This window comes from Bos grunniens, chromosome 27, assembly GCF_055505025.1.
Source record: "Bos grunniens cultivar Pamir isolate PY7600 chromosome 27, Bosgru_T2T1.0, whole genome shotgun sequence".
Lineage (NCBI taxonomy): Eukaryota > Metazoa > Chordata > Mammalia > Artiodactyla > Bovidae > Bos > Bos grunniens.
In genome coordinates, this window is record NC_141191.1 from 19,279,137 (window position 1) to 19,303,315 (window position 24,179).

Genomic DNA, 24,179 nt, shown 5'->3' on the forward strand with positions numbered 1-24,179 from the left:
GCTACACTGTGCACTGGTGGACATAGGATTTCCCTTCTATTCTATCCAGAAAGAACTCTGCAAAAAAATTGTCAGATTCTTATATTACTTTCCTGCCAAATATGCATGTGCAGAAATCTGTGTGTGCTTATGTTTTAATTACCTAATGCACTAGCTCTGACTGAATAAATTGCATGGTTACATCCTACATTGGACACAGAACACTGCAAGTTATATTAAAAAGCCATTATATTTGCAACTCTGAGTAAGAGACTATAATTAAAAGGCAATTGGATGAGATTAACTCTGAGAATACAAGAGTTTAAGTAGGATTTGGTAAATGAACATTAACGGTTAACATGTGCTTTTTATTAGGTCTTTTGCTTCCTTTCTCTATGACCCAAGGGTTGAATTTCTTTCATGTCAGTGGATCAGACATGTGAAAACACCTGTACAAAGCTATGCTTTACAATGTGGCTAAAGTTATATCCATAAAAAAAGCCAAAATAACTTTTGTGACTTCAGTAAATCAAGGTATTAGGTGAGCCAGAATGATACCCTGGGCATTAATAAACTATTTTTAATACTTCTAAGATCTCAGGTATGGGTCATAAAAGGCAAACTACATGCTTCCTGCAGATGCATATGTTGATAATAAAATACACATGCAGAAATCAAAGAAATACAAGTTTAGTGAGTTTTGATTATCATGGCCATTAAATATTTTAGAAGTTATTAAAGTAGTGAAGGACAGGGAAGCCTGGCATGCTTGCAGTCCATGATGTAACAAACAGTCGGACAAGACTTAGAGACTGAACAACAATAACAAAAGTTACACACATAGATGTAATAGCACCTCATCTTTAAGACAGCCACCACATTTGCAAACTGCTGAGGACTTAGGGTGGTACTTACTGATACTTGGCAGGGGGCAGTGGAAACCTCTATGCTTATCAAATATATATGCCTAAAAGATTTTATAGCAGTTTAGGGATGACTGCAAATTCTTTGCTACTCTTCCAGTTGAGAGTTGGGGTCTATGATCCCTTACCTTGAATCTGTGCTTGGTCTACTTTGACCCACAGGGTGCAGTGTCACTGATGATACAATAGCTAAGCCTACTTCAGGCCCAGCCTCTAAGAGACCTGCCAGCTACTGCCTTGTTCTTGCCGAAACCAACTGTCATCTTAAGAAGCACGATTACCTGAAGACCACCATCCCAGGAAAAGCAGCAGCTACTGCAACAGGAGCTGATGCAAGCCGTTTGCACAGGCCCAGCAGGACAAGACATGAAGACAGCAAGGCGAAGGAATCCTCACGTGCCAGGGATTCAAATCAAAGAGCCATCTTGGAAGGATCATCCTGCCACATTCACCCCAGGTGACACCAAATCAACTGGAGGGCCTAGAGGGCCCCTTTCCAAATTTCTCACCCACAAAAGGATGACAAAAGTAGATGATTTTTTTTTTACATAGTGACTATAGTTTATAATTTGTAAAATTAAAATTTGCTAAGAGTAGAACTTAAAAGTTCTCATCATATATATATCAGATCAGATCAGTCGCTCAGTCGTGTCCAACTCTTTGCGATCCCATGAATCGCAGCACGCCAGGCCTCCCTGTCCATCACCAACTCCCGGAGTTCACTCAGACTCACGTCCATTGAGTCAGTGATGCCATCCAGCCATCTCATCCTCTATCGTCCCCTTCTCCTGCCCCCAATCCCTCCCAGCATCAGGGTCTTTCCCAATGAGTCAACTCTTCACATGAGGTGGCCAAAGTACTGGAGTTTCAGCTTTAGCATCATTCCTTCCAAAGAAATCCCAGGGCTCATCTCCTTCAGAATGGACTGGGTGGATCTCCTTGCAGTCCAAGGGACTCTCAAGAGTCTTCTCCAACATCACAGTTCAAAAGCATCAATTCTTCGGCGCTCAGCTTTCTTCACAGTCCAACTCTCACATCCATACATGACCACAGGAAAAACCATAGCCTTGACTAGATGGACCTTTGTTGGCAAAGTAATGTCTCTGCCTTTGAATATGCTATCTAGGTATACACATACATATATACAATCATCACAATGTAGAGTTGAAATATCTTACAATTTTATTTGTCAATTTAGCGCAAACAAGCTGAAAAAATAAACTGGTTGTTTTAAGCCATTTGAATTTTGGGGTTAGTTCATTTTGTAGCAATAGATAACATACTTTCCACTTTGGAGATAAAATTTGAATTTCATAGTCTGCTTTATATTTCTGTGTTGTGTGTATATATACATATAGATTCTGCTATTTTACTAGTTTATGCCAAAATTGTAAAGGGATTTTTAAATTTATATAGACCTCTTTTTTTTGGCCATGGGATTTTTGGGATTTATGGGATTTTTATCCCCCAACCAGGGACCAAACCTGTGAGGTTGGAACATCTAAAGATCCCACTAAAGACAACAGGGTAACAGAATACAGCCTGTGTTCTCACGTCACAGGCTTCAGAGAGATCCGCTGTTTGCGATCCAGAGTTAAGAAGTTCCACTGATTCCTTTCATTCTCACCTGAGACCTGCTTCAGGTTTTTGCGTGTCAGTGGTAGTCACTCAGTTGTGTCTGACTCTTTACGACCCCATGGAGTATAGCCCACCAGCCTCTTCTGTCCATGGGATTCTCCAGGCAAGAATACTGGAGTGGGTTGCCATTTCCTCCTCCAGAGGATCTTTCTCACCCAGGGATTGAACCTGGGTCTCCTGCATTGCAGGCAGATTCTTTACCAACTGAGCCACGAGAAACCCACTTATTCCCCTAGTTTCTAACTTGAGTATATCTAGATGTCACATTTAACTAGACTACACTAAAGTTATCCCAGATGGGGGTACAGGATAGAGACAAGAGATAACCTTGACGAGGTTGGCAAGAAACAAATTTTGAAGGCTTCATAAATCATTTCAAAGAACTAGAACTTTTTCTAGTAGTGAATAAAGGAAGGATTAAAGTCATTAGCACAAGGTTATATGATCAAATTCACTATTTTTTTTTTCATTTGGGATGCAGGGTAAAAGAGGATTGAGGAGTAGGAAATCAGGCAGCATAATCCACAAGAGAGATGACATGTCTTATCAGATATTTTATTTCCAACACAGGCACAGAACATAATATATTCATGGATGTTTAAATGCTTGACAGCATGCATGTGTGTTCAGCCCTGTCCAACACTTTGTGGCCCCATGGACTGTATCCCACCAGGATCCTCTGTTCATGAAATTTTTCCAGCCAAGATTACTGGAGTGGGTTGCCATTTTCCCCTCCAGGAGATCTTTCTGACCTAGGGATTGAACCCATGTCTCTTCTGTCTCCTGCATTGGCAGGTGGATTCTTTATTGCCAGTACCACCTGGGAAGCCCAAATGCTTGACTAGACAAAGCTAAAAGCATTTCCAAGCAGTAGGGAAACCTTTGAAAGTGACAGATGCACTAAACTTCACCTTCAGATCAGATCAGATCAGATCAGTCGCTCAGTCGTGTCCGACTCTTTGCGATCCCATGAAACGCAGCACGCCAGGCCTCCCTGTCCATCACCAACTCCCGGAGTTCACTCAGACTCACGTCCATTGAGTCAGTGATGCCATCCAGCCATCTCATCCTCTATCGTCCCCTTCTCCTCCTGCCCCCAATCCCTCCCAGCATCAGAGTCTTTTCCAATGAGTCAACTCTTCACATGAGGTGGCCAAAGTACTGGAGTTTCAGCTTTAGCATCATTCCTTCCAAAGAAATCCCAGGGGTGATCTCCTTCAGAATGGACTGGTTGGATCTCCTTGCAGTCCAAGGGACTCTCAAGAGTCTTCTCCAACACCACAGTTCAAAAGCATCAATTCTTTGGCGCTCAGCCTTCTTCACAATCCAACTCTCACATCCATACATGACCACAGGAAAAACCATAGCCTTGACTAGACGGACCTTTGTTGGCAAAGTAATGTCTCTGCTTTTCAATATGCTATCTAGGTTGGTCATAACTTTCCTTCCAACGAGTAAGCGTCTTTTAATTTCATGGCTGCAGTCACCATCTGTAGTGATTTTGGAGCCCAAAAATATAAAGTCTGACACTGTTTCCACTGTTTCCCCATCTATTTCCCATTAAGTGATGGGACCGGAAGCCATGATCTTCATTTTCTGAAAGCTGAGCTTTAAGCCAACTTTTTCACTCTCCACTTTCACTTTCATCAAGAGGCTTTTGAGTTCCTCTTCACTTTCTGCCATAAGGGTGGTGTCATCTGCATATCTGAGGTTATTGATATTTCTCCCGGCAATCTTGATTCCAGCTTGTGCTTCTTCCAGTCCAGCGTTTCTCATGATGTACTCTGCATATAAATTAAATAAGCAGGGTGACAATATACAGCCTTGACGTACTCCTTTTCCTATTTGGAACCAGTCTGTTGTTCCATGTCCAGTTCTAACTGTTGCTTCCGGACCTGCATACACATTTCTTAAGAGGCAGATCAGGTGGTCTGGTATTCCCATCTCTTTCAGAATTTTCCACAGTTTCTTGTGATCCACACAGTCAAAGGCTTTGGCATAGTCAATAAAGCAGAAATAGATGCTTTTCTGGAACTCTTGATTTTTCCATGATCCAGAAGATGTTGGCAATTTGATCTCCGGTTCCTCTGCCTTTTCTAAAACCAGCTTGAACATAAGGAAGTTCACGGTTCACATATTGCTGAAGCCTGGCTTGGACAATTTTGAGCATTACTTTACTAGCGTGTGAGATGAGTGCAATTGTGTGGTAGTTTGAGCATTCTTTGGCATTGCCTTTCTTTGGGATTGGAATGAAAACTGACCTTTTCCAGTCCTGTGGCCACTGCTGAGTTTTCCAAATTTGCTGGCATATTGAGTGTAGCACTTTCACAGCATCATCTTTCAGGATGTGGAATAGCTCAACTGGAATTCTATCACCTCCACTAACTTCACCTTACTGACATACAAAATCAAAAGACGAATAAACCAATTAAAACTTAGCAAAGCTCTTGAATAGACATTTCTCCAAAGAAGATAAATAAATGACCCATAAAGCACACAATAAGATGATATATATTGTAAATTATTCGGAAAATCCAAGTCAAAACCACAAACAAAACAAAACCACACTTGCTAGAATGGCTATAATTAAAAAAAAAAAAAAAAAGCCTTGTTCAGCAAATGGAGCGATTTGAACCTTCTATCACTGCTAGTGGGAATGTAAAATGGTATAGCCACTTTGAAAAACAGTTTAGCAGTTCTGTAACATGTTAAGCACACCAATCAGATGACCCAGTAATTTCACCCCCAGATGTATACCCAAGACATATACAAATTTATATACAAATGTTCATAACAGCATGATTCGTAACAGCCAAAAAGTGGAAACACCCGAAATGCCTCCAACTGATGAATGGATAAACAAAACTTGATATACCCGTAAGTGGAATATTATGTCATACATAAAAAATACGAAGTATTAATGCATGTTACAACAACAATGAATCTTGAAGACATGCTAAGTTGAGGCAACCAGACACAGAATTCCCTATCTTACAATTCTGTTTATTTGAAATGCCCAGAATAGACAAACTCACAGAAATTGAAAGTAGATTAGTGATTGCCAGGAGCAAAAACATGAAGAGAATAGGCAGTGTTGTATCAAACACTGCTGTGTGGAGCTATGGATGTGAGTCTAACAGGAAGCAGGGGAAAAGAGAAGACTGGAGAAAACAGGTCAGTTTGGAAGTACAAAATATTGAAAGCCCCCCAAAGGCAGCAATTGGAGAGATAAAGAAGAAACAGAAGAAGGACATGTTTTCATAAAATTTGCAGACTGTCAGGATCCATGGGAGCAAGAAAAAACATCTAGAATGTTCTTGAGATTTTCAGCTTGGTGGAGTGGATGGATTGATGCCATTAAGGGAAAGGGAAACTGAGAGTGCAGAAATAGAAGCCAGCAGAGACTGACTACATGAGTTCAGTTTAAGGTAAGACTTATTTTGAAATGGCAATTGTGTGTGTTGGGGGGGGGGGGATAGGGAATCACTGTGAAAAGTGAACCTAATTAAATTTGACTGTGGAAGCTAAAAGTTTTGCAGCATTCCAAAATTTTATTGATTTCTCATGATAATTTAATTCTGTGTCGCAAAACAAGAAAACCGAACAGAGAGGATAACTATTCTTTTAACAGGTTAAATGTAAAATAGTCTTATCATATTTTCAACCCTCCAAATTGACTAGTAAGTGTATGACAAATCAGACCATGTAAAATCAAAATCAAAACATATCAGAACTATTTCTCTCTACCAATCAAGTATTTATTTGCACAGAAGACAGATTTGATCAAGAATGTTCAGTCAAATCTTGAAAATAATGGGGAATTCAAAAGCCAGCTACCTAGAAATTTCTCTAGTCAAAGAAATAACCATAGTTGTAAAACAGCTGACAAGCCATTTATTAAAACAGCAGTCGACTGATGCTACTTCTTGCTTCAAGGTTACATTATAAATCAACTGAGAGGGACAAAAACCTTGGAGGAGATCAGGAGGAGGATGAGCAGAACAATCTAAACTATAAAAAGTCCTAAAGTGCGTATCTGACTTACAGAAAGAATGAGGTTTAAAAGGATAATAATTAACAGATATTAACACAGCTGGCACCCAGCAAGTTTCAATTGCAAAGATCATAGGAACTGATTTACAGTGCTCCCATGTGACTAATGAAAGTAGATTGGTGACCATATTGTTCCAAATGATTGCATTAGAGAAATCATTACTTTAGAGAAGCCTATGATAATAAAATCATTATAGCCAAAGACTAAACAAAATAATTTTAAGAATCAACATTTTACATTTGAATGCTTATATTTTACTGTTATTAACTATCTTTCAAACTGATTAAAAACTCGAAAGAAGTGTCAGTTCTACTCTTCATTTTATTTTCCTCTTGGAAGAAAGAGAGATTCAAAACCTTCCTGATGTCAGCACTTAGAAAGGTTAATTATTCATACAGAACAATGAAGAGGAAGCACTAGATTTAATTGGACACATGCTTCTCACATTTAAAGATAGGGGAGTAGATAATGATGTCCCTTTTGTGTCCTTCCAAAAGAAATATGAGGAACTGATAATGTCCCACATAAGCCTTACAGGAAGAAAATGTAGAGCATGCATTTTTGTAAATCACTCAATCATTGAAGAAAAAGCTCGTAAGAAATGTGGTCTCAATAAAATGTTATCCTTTTAGGATGTTTAAATATGGCCAAAGTTAAATATCTTATCTTCGAAGAAGTAAAAGATGACACTCTTTACCTCTAGAGACTACAAGAAAAAAAAAATTGTTTTTTCTGGCTGTACCGTGCAGCTTGCAGGATCTTAGTTCCCTGACCAGGTACTGAACCCAGGCCATCTTCAGTGAAAGTACCAAGTCCTAACCACTACACAGCCAAGGAATTCCCTAAGAGGAAATTTATATTTGTATTCCTGGTGGCTTGGTTGATAAAGAATCCACCTGCAATGCTGGAGACCTGAGTTCCATCCCTGGGTTGGGAAGATCTCCTGGAGGAGGCCATGGCAATCCACTCTAGTATTCTTGCCTGGAGAATCCCCAAGGACAGAGGCGCCTGGCAGGCTATAGTCCATGGGGTTGCAAAGAGTCTGACATGACTGAGTGGCTAAGCACAGCACATGAAGTTACACTCAGTTCAGTTCAGTCCTTCAGTCGTGTCCGACTTTTTGTGACCCCAGGGACTGCAGCACACCAGGCTTCCCTGTCCATCACCAACTCCTGGAGCTCGCTCAAACTCATGTCCATTGAGTTGACGTTATACTAGATACAGTCTTTGAAAGGTGCTCTCAGCCAGCTTGAATACAATAATTTTGAGGTAAGAGAGCAGACCATTATAAAGAATTAGAGCTCTGTTTCAGCAGGTCTTCTGACAGAGTGATTATAATTTAACAGGACATCTTCATCAGTTGCAGCAGTGACTAGGATGGAAGGAATGACAGGCACACCTTATATGGATAAATCTAACAGTTCGATTCTGAGGGAAAATTGGATGAATGAATGAAAACTGAATGAATTCTTCAGTGCAAGTCTATGGGTCAGGACAAAGCAACAACACCTGAGGCAGAGACCACTGTTCACCTGTGAGCCCAGAGAAACACTACTTTTTTCTCCTTCACTCAAAAGTCCATTATACAAATGGGCTCCTGGTGGCTGACAAGAATCAAACTACTTTGAATTGTAAAGAGAGGCTCCAGCTAGAACATCTGACACTTTTTTTAAATTTGCTTTTATTTTTTGGCCATACCACATCATGTACAGGATCTTAGTTCCCCCACCAGGGATTGAACCTGGGCCCCCTGCAGTGGAAACACAGAGTCCTAACCGCTGGACCGCCAGGGAATTCCTGCCTGACATTTTTATATATTAGACTGCATCTAAACATTTATAAATGATGGTTCTGAATTCATACACACAACAGGTTAACTTTCATTCAAACTGAAATTCTTTTGACATTTTATATGCTAATGTTCTTAAATTACTCTTTGAGAAATACATTCAAATTTATCTAAATGAGTTTATTTTGGCTTTGTGGTAGACAGCCTTCCAGTATGGCTTCCAACAATTCTTCCCATCTTTTTAAGCATAACCCACTCCTCTCATCAAGAATAGATGAGCTGAACAAGGCTATTTACTTGCATAAACACTGTAGTCATCAAATTCAAGTCTGATAAAACTATTGTTGTTGTTGTTTAATCGTAAGGTTGCGTCATACTCTTCGTGATCCCATGGACTGCCGCATGCCAGGCTCCTCTGTTCTCCTCTATCTCCCAGAGTTTGCTCAAATTCATGTGCATAAGACTACTAGGACCCCTGGTGGCTCAGATAGTAAAGAATCTGCAATGCTGGAGACCCAAGTCCCTGGGTTGGGATGATCCCCTGGAGAAGAGAATGGCTACCCAGTCACTGCAGTATTCTTGCCTGGAGTGTTCATGGACAGAAGAGCCTGGCAGGCTGCAGTCCATGGGGTTGCAAGAGTTGGACATGACTGAGCAACTAACACTTCCAATTTAAACTATTACCTGATCCACCCAGGTCTCCTGCATTGTAGGCAGATTCTTTACCTTCTCAGCCACAGGGAAGCCCATTATCTGATCTATAATCTCCAAATCATATCTGTCCATCTTCCCAGTAACATTCTTTATCCCCTCGCCCCTGGGTCAAGGCTCCAATCCAGGATCATGCTTTATATTACATGCAATTGTCATGAACTTCTGGTCTCCTTTAACATAGCAAAGTTTCTATCCTTTCTGTTTCTTGACCTTGACATTTTTGAGAAGTACAGTTATTTTGTAAAATGTCTTTCAAACTGGGTTTGTCTGTTGTTTCCTTATAATTAGATTCATACTGTGTATCTTTAGTACAAATATAATTATTTTGATGTTGTGGTCTTCACCTTGCATTATATCAAAAGGCCTAAAATGCTGGTTTTTCCAGGGCAAGGTTATGTTTGAGAACACTTGGTTAAAAGGTGGTGTCTACTACACTTCTCAACTGAGAAGTCAATGCTCGTCCTTTGTCATTCGTAAGTAATTTGTGGGAAAATACTTGGAGATGGATGTATCTTGTTCATCAAACTTTCACTCAGTAGAGTTAGCATACACTCATGAGAAAAAGAACACTTTATACATATATGATAATAATGAACTATTAAGATACTTCTTGAAGCAGAATATTAATTATATTCTAACTGTAAACAAATCAGAAATGTATGGCTTTAATTTTCTGTAACACATTTTTACTTAATATATAGTGGAAAACGTGCTTCACAAAATCACTTAGGGTTACCCAACTCTATTAAAAGGGACATTTAATTTTTCAGCATATTTTCTAATCCATTTAACAACCAAAATCAAAAAAAAACTGACCAAATAAAAAGCAAAGGAATGTTAGTATATAATATACATAGTTTGAACTGAATCTACAACAAAATTTAAAAGTTGGCTTGGAGCTTTATAGCGACTCAGAGAAAATGCAGATTTCACAGTCAACTAACATTCATTGAATGTTTATTACCTGCTTAGTGTGGTGATATGTAAATATATTCATATCCAGCATCTTTTTTTTTAACCATCCTAATTCTACAGGTTAGTTGCATTATACCTTTTTCACAAATGACAACATTTAAGAGGTTTATTTACTTAACAAATAATTACTACCATGTGCCAGGTACTGTATTAAGCACTGCAGATACAATATGGAATAAGACAGAAATGGTTTCTCTTACAATCTAGGCAAAACAGACAGGTAAATAGCCAACTGTAAGATGCTGTGCCCAATGTGTAATAAATGGTATGATTCAGGTCTATGCAGTGTGAAAAGAGAGGCATATAAACCAGTCTTGGGGCTTAGGGGAAACTAAGGATGAAAATTATAATTAGGTTGAGAAATGAAAGACGTACAGGTGGTGTTGGTAGTGGATAGAGGCCCCACATATTCCAGAGAGCATTTTCAAAGGTCCTGCGACTATGCCAGCATTTTCATTAAAATTGGAATGTTGAACCCCAAGGGAAATGACAGGCAATGTAGCCAGCAGAGATAAACAGAGTAAGTGAAATAACTGTATGTGGAAGGCCACACTCTTTCTACCCACAACTTGGTTAACATCACTCAAACACTGCTCCTATCACTTGGAGAAGCTTTTGATATAGTTTACATTGATTTTAGTTCAATTGTTCAATTGAACTAATTGTCCAATTGTTCAATTTGGAATCAAAGGTCGTAAAGTTTCTGCATTCAGGATGCTATGACTCATTAAAATGCTGAAATTCGCTTTATCGGTTTATTCTGGCCCTGGCCAGAAGTCACTAATCCAGCTGAAACATCAAATATGATGGTAATTCGGTCTGAGAATAAATAATAGATTATGTTAATACAGACAGGGATTAGAAAACAAGAAGCAGCCTTCCTAGTTCTGCAGGATGTTAAGCAGTTTGGGAATCAAAATAAAGAAAAGAAATTGCTATAAAAGAAAAAAATGGATCCTCAAATCATTGTTTTAGGTATTTGTAATATATTATAAATTAAGATAAATAAGACAAGAACTCTATATTTAAAAGAGTTAAATCATTTTGTAATTCTGGCAGAGAACTGAATTCTGTAACTTTTTTTTTTTTTAAGAAAAGGGGTTCAGGGTTAGTAGACGAGTAAAGTAGATGGGCAGAGGAGGGAGACTGGTGGTGGGTCACAGAGAACTATGTAAGATATTATAGCATCAGATAGTCTCTCTGAATTTCAAAGTTCACACTTCTATTTAAAATATTCTGGGGACTTCTCTGGTGGTATATAGTTGAGACTCCATGCTCCCAGTGCAGGGGCCAAGGATTTAATCCCTGGTCAGAAAACTAAAGCCCACTTGCTGCAACTAAGACCTGGTGCAGCCAAATAAAATAAATAAAAATTTTAAAAATAAAATAAATAAAAATTTTAAAAATAAAATAAATAAAATATTCTGGCCCAGGGGTCAGCAAGATTTTTCTGTAAAGGACCAGGTTATAAATATTTAAACTTTATTTTTAATTTTATGATCTCTGCTGTAACTGCTCAACTCAGCCCCTGTAGCATGAAAGCCATAGGTATGTGTAAATGAATGAGCATGATTGTGTTCCAATAAACTTCATTTACAGTAAAAGGCAGTGAGCCACATGTTGCTTACTGGCTTCCACTGCTGGGGGTTTGGGTTCCAACCCTGGTCAGGGAACTAAGATTTCACACTCCACAAGACAGCCTCCCTCCCACCCCAAAAAAACCCTAATTGTTGATAAAGAAATTAATCCAGAGTACATAAAGAACTTTACAACAATAAAATAGCAATAAGCATAATTTAAAAGCTGGTCAAAATATCTGAATAGATAATTCATCAATGTATGTAGGAAAGGCAAACACAGAAAAACATATACATCTTTAGTTACTGGGAAAATGTAAATTAAAATCAAGAGATACCACGGCACATCAACTACAATGAATGCATTTTTAAAAATTGAAAATGACAAGGGTGTGAAGCAACTGGAACTCTCAAAAATTGCTAATGGGAATGCAAAATTATGCAACTGCTTTGAAAACTAGGTAGTTTCTTAAAAATTTTTACCATGTACTTACGTAAGACCAAGCAAAGTCACTCCACATATTTAACCAACGGAAAAAACAAACATATATACATACATAGACTTGCACTGGAACCTTCATCTAGCAATTTGTTCAAAATGGCCAAATCAATGGCCAAAATCTCTCAATCAATGGCCCACATCGCCAAAAACTAGAAACAACCCAAAAGTCCATCAACTGGTGAATGGATAAACAAATTGTGGTATGGAACACCATGGAATGTTTCTGAGCAATCAAAAAGAATGAGTTATGATACATATAACAACAGAAACACATCTCAAAAGCACTAAGTGAAAGAAGCCATATACAAAAGCCATACACACATACTGTATGATTTCATTTAAATGTAACAGACTTTAGAAAAGGCAAATTTGCCAGTAGGTGGTGATGGCAGTCCCCACCTACTGGCAAACGCTAACCACTGATCAGCAGTCTATCACTAGAGTGAATGAGGAAATTTGAGGAGTTGATGAAACTTTTTATTTTGTGGTTCTTGTTGTTACACAACTGGTCCATTTGTCAGAATTCATTGAATCATCCCTATAGGGGGATGCATAGTCTTAATCACAGGACCATCAGGGAAGTCCCAAGTCAGGCAAGCTTTGATGGAGGCTGGATCAGCATGGCAGTGGAGGGAGTCATGGTGAGAAGTGATCAGACTATTTACTTTGAAGATAAGAGTTGGTCACAGGGTTTCTTAATAACTTATATGTAAAGTACAAAAGAAAGAAAGGAAAATCCAATCTCCAATGATGTAAGACATCCTCAACTCAAGTTGGAAATGACACTCTCCCTAGGAAAACCCACTTGGCAACGGTACAGTACAGGAGCCAAATACTGCACTGTCTCGTAGGGGATCCTACAAACCACGGAATCTCTCTCAGCCTCCTTTGTCTTATTTGTAAAGTGGGGCTAACCCAATGCCTACCTCATGGGGCTGTCGGGAGAATGAAGAGTTAATGTCTATGAAATATATAGAACAGGGCAGGGTACACAGTAAGCTCTCAATCAATGCCAACTCTTCTTTCTCAAATCTGCTCAAGAAACATTGACCTAAAGCAGCTCTCATTTTTCTCCCCTAAAAGGAACATTCAGTCTGCCACAGCTCTTTGTCTCAGGTAAAAAGAGTTCTCTGTGCTTGACCAGCTGGTGGGTCTTCCCATCCTGAACATTAGTCTGCACGCACTAAAAGGTCCTGATTCAGGTCTAGCCTCCTCCCTTCAACAGTGCACAGCCCTGGCAAAAACTGGTGCCAGGTAAATCCTGTTCTATTTACCATTTACTACAATTGTCCCCAGTCACCATTAGCAAACCAGAGGGTTCTTTAAAAATAGATAATTTTCTACAACATTTTTGTTTGCTTGTTTTTGGCCGTGCCACACAGCTTGTGGGATCTTAGTTCCCTGACCAGAGATGGACCTTGGGCCATTAGCAGTGAGCACACAGGGTCCTAACCACTGGACTGCCAGGGAACTCCCCATAACAGTCTTGGACTTGCAGAAAAATGGATTAAATAGTAGTGAATTCCCATATACTCCACACACAGTTACCCTTATTATTAACATCTTACATTAGTATGGTACATTTGTTACAATTAATGAACCCATACAGCTGCAACATTTATTCAGACTGCCTTAGTTTTTACCTAATGCCCATTCTCTGTTCACAAGAACCCATCCAAGATACCACATTCTATTTAGTTCTTAGGTTCTCCTTAGGCTCCTCTTGATGGTGACAAGGGTCTCAGACTTCATTCTTGATGGCTTTGGACTTTGACAATTTTTCAGAGTACTGATCTTATATTTTGTAGGATGCTCCTCTATTGGAATCTGCTGTTTTTCCTCATAATTCGGATGGGTAGTATGCTTCTGAGAGGAAGACCACTGAGGAAAACGGTCATTCTCATTACTTAATATCAAGAGTACACACTAAATCTCACCAGTTGATGCTGGTCTTGATCCTTTGGCTGAGGTGGTACTTGTCAGTTTTCTTCACAGTGAAATTACCTTTCTTCACACCGCATTGTTTGAAGGGAAGTCACCATGCAATGCCCATAATTAAGAAATGGGGAGTTGTTCTCTGTCTCCATCCAGTATTTTTTTTTAACTGGAAAATTTTGATATTTGAAAACAACTAAATATTCTGTTGTCTCCCCTACTTATATTCACTGGTTCCTCTTGAAGTTAGATGATGTCATAAATTCACAGCCCCAACCTAGAGATTCTGATTCAGTAAATCGTGGGTGGAGCTCAAGGGTTTAACCAATGCCCCTAGATGATTCAGATGCAAACAATCCATCAACTCACTTTAATAGCTCTACGCCAGTCACTTATTAATGATAATTATTCTGAACTAAAGACCTCTGGACTAACTCCGGAGCTATTTTACCTTTGGTTAAAGGTTTCGGTCATTAGTTTCCTGTCAGAGTTGGGGGTACACCTCTTTGCCCTTGTCTTACTGTTTAACATTCAAACTGGTTGCACTAATTTGGCAACCACATAATTATTATTCATTGCCCATGAAGAAATTCAAATGCAGCACATAACCCCGTGTCTCTTATTCCTCCCCACCAAAGAAGTCCCCAGTACATACAGCTGAGTATGTAAACTACTCAGAACGCACTTCAAATTAGTTCCACAACTTTTAGAAGTAGCCAAATCAAGGCTACAGTCAAGGATTCCTCTAAAAACATGACTTAAAAAAATGAAAAGAAAAAAAGAGAAACAACAGAAGATGTCCAACAAGGACAGTAGTTTCTTAGAGGAGAAAAATAAAAACCCTGACGCTGTGAATTCAGAGAACTGAGCTCCTCACTGGCCTTTCCCTTTAACTGGTTGTGTGACCTTGGGACAATACACATAATTTTTGGATTTCAATTTCCTCATCTGTAAAATATAAAAAATAATGCCTGTCTCATTTTACTGTGTTTGGATTTAGGATAAAGTAGGATATTATGTGAAGATCTGAGAATAAAAGTTGTTACACAAATGCAGTTTTTTCTAAAACACAATTTATTCACAAACACATTTATGAAATCAAAGAATTCAACCTTTAATGTGTAATGGCATCGTTATTGTATGATCAGATCTAGGTTAAAAAAGGATGGCTGAAGAAACAATGTGCCTGCTCAGTACGTAATGTGACAGAATAAGATACAGAATATGATATATGCAAAACCATACATACTTAAAACCTAAAATAATGTCCATAGACTCGAAGTATTCACATTAAATTATATATGTTGCTTAAAAGAACTACTTTGAATTTTTTTAAAAATCTGTGAAGAATATGGCATTTCTAAAAGTTTAGCACTGGCCTTTTCAAAAGACAGACCCAACAGCCATTTCAGTAAAGAAGCCGTAGAACTACAAACAGGCGTTGGTCCTGGACTGTGGTTTTAACTTGTGGCTCTGCCACTGACTGACTGTATTTATCTTGGGCAAGTTTCTCAACTATTAGGTCTTTTTTGTTTTTTTTTTGGCTTCGTGATATACAGGATCTTAGTTCCCTGACCAGGGATCAAACCCATGACTCCAGCATTGAAAGTGCAGAGTCTTAATCCACTGGACTGACAGGAAATTCCTCTCAAGTATTTGGTCTTATCAGCAAAATTAAGATAATAACAATACATACATCATAAATTATTTGTGAGTGATTAGGATCAGCATTTGTGAAATTCTTTAAAACATCTGTGCTCATTATTATTATTTCTATTATCAGTTTCAGAGGATTAAGAAACTACGGAAACCAAAAGATTAATATTTAAACCAGGAAAAATGAAAAAAAAAAAACTGCAAAAATGTTTTCAGTCAAATAGTTTGCCTCTACTTTTTGTAACAACTGAAAAGCATTTGAATTTAATCAAAATTGCAAATTTAAAGTAAAAACACCAACATCTACTTCAAGCCTCTCAGGCTCAGTATCAGATAGAAAATGGAAATCTGATAGAAAGAGAATTAAATTACCAAAGAACTGCTGATGACCCCAATTACTTTTGTTTATTAATTATAGGAAAGTCTGAACCATGAAATTAGAAAGATTTTCCTGTAATGAAAAATTTAGACAACTAGTGACCCCATTCTACATTTTCATTTCCACTGACACAAAAGAACTTGCTCACAAATAATCTCCATACTATCCTATTGACTAATATTTAAAATTGCAAAGCAGTTGTCAAAATCCACATTTTTAAAAATTAAGTTAAAATTCTGACTCTTTGACAAAGATTCCTCAACTACTTATGAAGAAGTGAATTCTTCCTTTTCATTTTCAGATGTAGATGAGGTTTTAGAATTACAATATTACTTAGCTTTTATTATAATCATTACCATAGCATCATATGGCACTTATACAAAAGGATCTTGTCTGTTTTTACACATCCTCACTCCACAAAGCACACAGGCATACAGGTGGATGCTGGCATGTAGATAAAACCCATCTCCTGACACTATTTCAAATAGGCTTTTCTTCCACACTTTTCCCTCATATATATGCCACGGCTGTTCTGAAATTCCATGGTTTGGTTCAAAATCCACCTTCCCCAATGGCTCTCCAATGGCTCAATGGTAAAGAATTCACCTGCAGTGCAGGAGACTTACAGGAGATGTGGGTTCAATCCCTGGATCAGGAACATCCCTGGAATAGGAAATGGCAACCCACTTCAATATTCTAGCCTGGAAAATTCCATGAAGAGAGTAGCCTCGTGGGCTACACAGTCCATGGTGTTGCAAAAGAGTCAGATATGACTCAGCAACTAAGCAACAACAATGGTTAATAGATCACCTTTTCATATGTTAATGTGTTAATCACTCAGTCATGTTAAACTCTTTGCAACCCAGTGAACCATAGCCTGCCAGGCTCCTCTGTACATGAAATTCTCCAGGCAAGAATACTGGAGTGGGTTGCCATTTCCTTCTCCAGAGGATCTTCCTGACCAAGGGATTGAACCCTGGTCTCCTGCATTGCAAGAAGATGCTTTACTGTCTGAGCTACTAGGGAAGCCCTTATATGTTAATAGTTTGCCATTAAATATATTCAGTTAAATATGCAATTACAGTAAGGTTGCAAAATATTAACATATAAAAATCATTTTTCTATATACAAGTAATGAACATGTAGAATTTGAAATTAAAAACATAATACCTTTTATATTAGCACCCCTGAAATGAAATGCTTAGGCATAAATCTAACAAATGTGTAAAAAATCCACATGAAAAAAAACTCTAAGGGATTCCCCTGGTGATCCAGTGGTTAAGACTCTACAGTTCCACTGCATGGGGCACAGGTTCAATCCCTGGTTGGGGAACTAAGATTCCACATGCCATGTGTCATGGCAAAAAAAAAAAAAAACTATAAAACTTTGATGAAAAAAATCTGAGAACAAAATAACAGACAATACTTCATGTTCATGGATAGGTAGATTCAATATCATCAAACTGTCAATTCTTCCCAACCTGATCTACAGATTCAATGCAATCCCAATCAAAATCCCAGCAAGTTACTTTGTGGATATTGGCACATTTATTCTAAAGTTCATATGACCTGGAGAAGGAAATGGCAACCCACTCCAGTATTCTTGCCTGGAAAAGTCCATGGACAGAGGAGCCTGGCAGGCTGCAGTCCATGGGGTTACATGACTGAGCATGTGTGCATGAGGATGGAGGGTCATGGGTTGGTAGCAATAAACTGGTAGAACTAAAAATAAAAAAAATAAAGTTCATATGAGAGGCAAAAGACCCAAACCAGCTAACACAATATTGAAGGAGAAAAAGTTGGAGGACTGATGCTACTCAATTTCAGTATTTAGTATAAAGTTACAGTAATCAAGACTGTGGTATTTGTGAAAAAACAGACAAATAGGTCATTGGAACAGAATAGAGAGCTGAGAAATAGACCTTCATTAATATAGTCCGTTGATATTTGACAAAGGAGCAAAAGCAATACAATGGAACAAAGATACTCTTTTCAGCAAATTGTGCGGGAATAATTGGACATCCACAAGTAAAAAAATGAATCCAGACACAGACCTTACACTCTCCACAAAAAGTAACTCAAAATGGATTACAGGCCTAAATGTAAAACCTAAAATAATAAAACACCTAGAAGATAACATAGGAGAAAATCTAGATGACCTCAAGTATGGCAGTGACTTTTTAGATAAAACACCAAAGTTGTAATCTGTCAAAAAAAAAAAAAACCTGCTAACCTAGATTTCACTAAAATTCAAAAAGTGCTCTGAGAAAAACAATGTGAAGACACTGAAAACGACAAACCACAGGCTAGGAAAAGAGATTTGTAAAAGACACATCTAACAAAGCACTGTTATCCAAAATATACAAAGAACTCCTAAAACTCACCAGTTAAAAATGGGCCAAAGCCTTTACCAGACACTTCACCAAAGAAGATGTACAGACAACAAACAGGCATATAAAAAGCTATTTCACATGTCATTAAGGAAATACAAAAGAAAACAATGTCACGCCACTACATATCTACTAGAACGACCAAAATCTGAAACATTGACAACACAAAATTTTGAAGATGTGAAGCAATAAGAAATGATGAAAATGATGCTACCTTAGGTTAGTATTTTTTTTAATCCTTTATTATCTGTTACATGTTAAATAATATTTATAAACCTAATGGCAGAATACCAATAAGCCTATTGTTAAAATTTAAAAGCATGGCTCTCACAGAAATATAAATTGGATATTTGTCAAAATTTTATTTAATTCATTAATGAAGGAATCAGTAAGATTGTTAATCTAGTTCCAAAAGCATCTGGGAAACTTGGTATCGATAGGCATTTAGAAAAAAATACTAGAATAAGATTGGTAGGGCAGATTTTTGTAAAATCTGGTTAATGTCTTACAGAGCAATACACCATAATCTTTGGGCTTTCTTTATTAGACAGAAATCATTTGCATCTCTACCAGAATAAAATATATTAGTATTAAACTCTGTAAATACTGAACTCTTTATAATGACTGCTGCTGCTGCTGCTAAGTCGCTTCAGTCGTGTCCAACTCTGTGCGACCCCATAGACGCCAGCCCACCAGGCTACCCCGTCCCTGGGATTCTCCAGGCAAGAACACTGGAGTGGGTTGCCATTTCCTTCTCCAATGCATGAAAGTGAAAAGTGAAAGGGAAGTCACTCAGTCGTGTCCGACTCTTCATGACCCCATGGACTACAGCCTACCAGGCTCCTCCGTCCATGGGATTTTCCAGGCAAGAGTACTGGAGTGGGGTGCCATTGCCTTCTCCGTTATAATGACTAGCAAAGGTAAAAATGATATATCCTCATGAAAAGTTAGCAACATGGCATGATACGAATTTTTATGAATTGTTTAGATTGGCCAACTGAGCTCCAGAAAAGCTGTGTCAATCTATTTTTCTACCAGCAATGGAGATGTCCATCTTAAAAATATCTGAAATTATGTATTTTTCCTCTTTGGAAACCTTATTTTATCAACCAAGAAACAGAAAATTGAAAGTTCTGAAGCATTCCAAAGCTATATTTCAAAGCCAAGATTAGAATTCATTCTAGTGCTATGTTCCATTCTGTGATGCTGGATGCCAAACTGGTTGTTGGTCACTGATATCTTTCATTCCCCAGTTTTGTTTTTCTCCAACTCCCGCCATTCCTAAAGTCCCAAGAATAATCCTGCTGCCCTTTAACTACTCAGTGTCACATCTTGCTAAAACATACCCTTCACCTGGTGATATTTTGTTCCTTAATTTTAACTAAGCTCATAACCCGTTATACTTCAACTCATTTTGTAGAAACATTGTACCTCCTCCCTGACTTAATACATTGAAACTTTAACGACTATAATCTTAAACAAAAAATAAAATATCAATTTGTAGGATGTTTTAGCAATGGAGTGTGGAATTGAAGACTGAAGGACATCCGCCAAGTTTCTTCAGTTATACCATAAACCAGATGATTTTTCTTTCCACATGTACATGTTCTACCTGAAACTCATTTCTCATTCAAGAAATTCAGGACAATAAGGTACTTAAAGGATAACTCTCCTAATTTATGTGTAACATAATTTACAATTTTGGTACTTTATCGTTAGCAGCAAAGTACCTACCCATCTCACAGTTGCTCAAGACAACTCCCTGTACTGCTACCCTGGATCTGAGAACTGCTGATAAAATGAAAGGCTCCTAAAATTACTTTGCTACTTGTCTTACACTGTCAGAATTTTCACCAACCACCTTTGTTCCAAATCCATTTCTTAGCTGTATTTTTGGACCGAACCACTTCAATATTTCTGGCACTCATTGTGAGTGAAACATACATAGACACACTGAACCTAGAGCCTATTAGCATTTATCAGTTCAGTCGCTCAGTCGTGTCCAACTCTTTGAGACCCCATGGACCACAGCACGCCAGGCTTCCCTGTCCATCACCAACTCTTGGAGCTTGCTCAAATTCATGTCCATCGAGTCAGTGATGCCATCCAACCATCTCATCCTCTGTCGTCCCCTTCTCCTCCTGCATTTATAGCCACGTTTTATTAGTTCATTTAACTCTGCTTGCCCCCTAGGACCTGAGCCTTTGTAGATTCTTCTCCAAGTGGTTTTGAAAGTTCCCAATCAAATAATCAGATGATTTAAAAAAATGTTTTTAATTCTGACACATTTGAATACTATAACTTTCTAAGACATAACATGAAATATTTACCGATAATACTCTGCACAATGTTATGCAATAGACTGAATGGTAAATATGATGTTTCATCATAACATAATACTTATTTGGGGAAGAAAAAAATGCATATACCTAGTCTTTTTTAACTGAACAGAAAGTCCCCATGGATTTGTGTTCAAGAATAACTCACAAAATCATGTTCTCAAATGGTAGACAAGGGGGGAAAAAAGAAGCTAGGCTTTGGTTCCAAAAAAGCCATTAATTATTCAATTTATTTAACCAGCACCTGCCTGTTGACACATTGATGGTTTTACCAGCCCAATCTTTTCAAATAACTGTCATTAAAATTATTACAAAGTTTTTTTGAAAGGTTTAGAATCAGATAATGAACTGATGAAAATGAAATTTCAGAAAGATCTGATAAGAATGAATTGGACAAGGAGAAGCATAAAAACCACTTTTAAGGTTCTTACAGTACTTCAAATGAGAGACATTTAGGCAAAAATCAATATGGCTTAGTGATTAATTAAAAACTGTGAAGTCTAAAATTTGCATTTTGATCCTGAACACTGGACTAGATAGTATAGCACTTAATCTCAAAATTTTTGAAGAGTTTAACTAGCTTTAGGGAATTTTCTGGTGGTCCTGTGGTTAGGACTCCCCACCTTCACTACTGAGGGCCTGGATTCAATTCTTGGTCAAGTAACTAAGATCGCAAAAGCCAGTTGGTATGGCCAAAACACACACACACACACACACACACACACACACACACAGAAAACTAGCTTAAAATTCTTCAATGCAAATCAATCAGCTTAATTGAGCTGGGAGCAGATTGTCAGAAGAAAAAATCTAATTTCTTTTATTTACTATTACTGGCTAGAAATAAGTAAGTATTTTTTATTTAAGCAAATCAGAAAACTGCTAATACCTAGAAACAAAGTCGAAATAACAATATTTGACAAGTATCAAGTGAGTAATCACCTGAGTAATCAAATTCCTTTGTAAAAAATATATGTATATTACTTATATATTTAATATTTTATACTCCTATGCTATTATGACACCACCCTTATGGCAGAAAGTGAAGAGGAACTAAAAAGCCTCTTGATGAAGGTGAAAGTGGAGAGTGAAAAAGTTGGCTTAAAGCTCAACATTCAGAAAACGATGATCATAGCATCCGGTCCCATCACTTCATGGCAAATAGATGGGGAAACAGTGGAAACAGTGTCAGACTTTATTTTTCTGGGCTCCAGAATCACTGCAGATGGTGACTGCAGCCATGAAATTAAAAGACACTTGCTCCTTGGAAGGAAAATTATGACCAACCGAGATAGCATATTCAAAAGCAGAGACATTACTTTGCCAACAAAGGTTCGTCTAGTCAAGGCTATGGTTTTTCCTGTGGTCATGTATGGATGTGAGAGTTGGACTGTGAAGAAGGCTGAGCGCTGAAGAATAGATGCTTTTGAACTGTGGTGTTGGAGAAGACTCTTGAGAGTCCCTTGGACTGCAAGGAGATCCAACCAGTCCATTCTGAAGGAGATCAGCCCTGGGATTGCTTTGGAAGCAATGATGCTAAAGCTGAAACTCCAGTACTTTGGCCACCTCATGCGAAGAATTGACTCATTGGAAAGGACTCTGATGCTGGGAGGGATTGGGGGCAGGAGGAGAAGGGGACAACAGAGGATGAGATGGCTGGATGGCATCACTGACTAAATGGACGTGAGTCTGAGTGAACTCCAGGAGTTGGTGATGGACAGGGAGGCCTGGCGTGCTGCGATTCATGGGTTGCAAAGAGTTGGACATAACTGAGCGACTGATCTGATCTGATGCTATTATTATTAATATCATATTGTTATATTATTTTTTCTTTTTTATATTGTAGTGGTTTTGCCATACACTGACATGAATCCGCTTGTGTTCCCCATCCTGAACCCCTCTCCCACCTCCCTCCCCGTCCCATCCCTTTGAGTCATCCCAGTGCACCAGTCCCGAACACCTTGTCTCATGCATCGAACCTGGACTGGCAATCCATTTCACATGTGATATATTTAAAATATATATTTAAAAATATATATAAGCTTCTTGGCAGAAAATCTATGGCCACAGATAATATTAAAATAGTCTCAAAATATCTGCTGTTTCCTTGCATGAATTGGAGTGAATGAAAATGGATACGATATATTTGTAAAGATAAAAAGCAATTCTTTTCTCAATTGTCTTCAATTCTAAATTGAATATAGCCATGTCTAATAATCTAAGAAATCGGGAAGACACTCCGTGACAAAATACATTTATTTCTTCAGGAAGATGTGACAAAACAACTGGAAGACTGCAGATTTAACCCTCCTGCTTAGTCACCAGGAGAGAGAATTGCTTTGACTTGAAAAATACATATCCTAGTAGGTAAGCCACGGTGTCATCAAGAAATCTGAAACTAGTTCCCTTTCAAACCCTGCGAGATAATAAGCAAATAGAGAGGAATGGTACAAACAGAAACTGTGAAAATGTTAATGACGTGCTGGAAGGCAAATTCATCTGTGATAAACAATGATGCAAAAACTGGATAGACATGACATTGATATAACAGCAAAAGTGAGTGCTCTAAAAACACTGGCAGTTTCCGAACCATTCTAAAAATATTTACTACGATACTATGAAATTAAATTTCTTTTTGTCTTCTTTTATCTCTTATTCCTTTAAAGGTTCAGTGATCATTTTTTATTTAAAAGATCACCTCATGGGCTTTCTGGGTGGTCCAGTGGTTGAGAATCCTCCTTCCAATGCAAGGGACACAGGTTTGATCCCTGCTGCTGCTGCTAAGTCACTTCAGTTGTGCCCAACTCTGTGTGACCCCATAGACAGCAGCCCACCAGGCTCCCCCGCCCCTGGGATTCTCCAGGCAAGAACACTGGAGTGGGTTGCCATTTCCTTCTCCAATGCATGAAAGTCGCAACCCCATGGACTGCAGCCTAGCAGGCTCCTCCGTCCATGGGATTTGCCAGGCAAGAGTACTGGAGTGGGGTGCCACTGCCTTCTCCAGTTTGATCCCTGGTCTGCTCCAACACTTTGGCCACCTGATGCAAAGAACTGACTCATTTGAAAAGACCCTGATGCTGGCAAAGATTGAAGGCAGGAGAAGGGGACGACAGAGGATAAGATGGTTGGATGGCATCACTGACTCAATGGACATGAGTTTGAGTAAACTCTGGGAGTTGGAGATGGACAGGGAGGCCTGGCGTGCTACAGTCCATGGGGTTGCAAAGAGTTGGACACGACTGAGTGACTGAACTGAACTGAAAAGAATCCACATGCCGAGGAACAACTAAGCCTGTGCACCACAGCGACTGAAGCCTGCATGCTCTAGA

At 38.5% G+C, this 24,179-nt stretch overlaps 1 protein-coding gene across 49 annotated transcripts in view; it reads right to left on the reverse strand.

Annotated features, from left to right (window-relative positions):
* The window catches only part of LOC147343605 (uncharacterized), a 352,125-nt gene that overhangs the window by 315,074 nt on the left and 12,872 nt on the right, over nucleotides 1-24,179 (reverse strand). For 2 of the 49 annotated variants that reach the window (XM_086380171.1, XM_086380166.1), the window contains exon 1: nucleotides 16,748-16,858. The exons of the other annotated variants lie outside the window; for them this stretch is intronic. The gene's annotated coding sequence lies outside the window, so the exon portion shown is untranslated. Of the gene's footprint in view, nucleotides 1-16,747; nucleotides 16,859-24,179 lie in introns of those variants that run through there. 49 annotated transcript variants of the gene reach the window in all.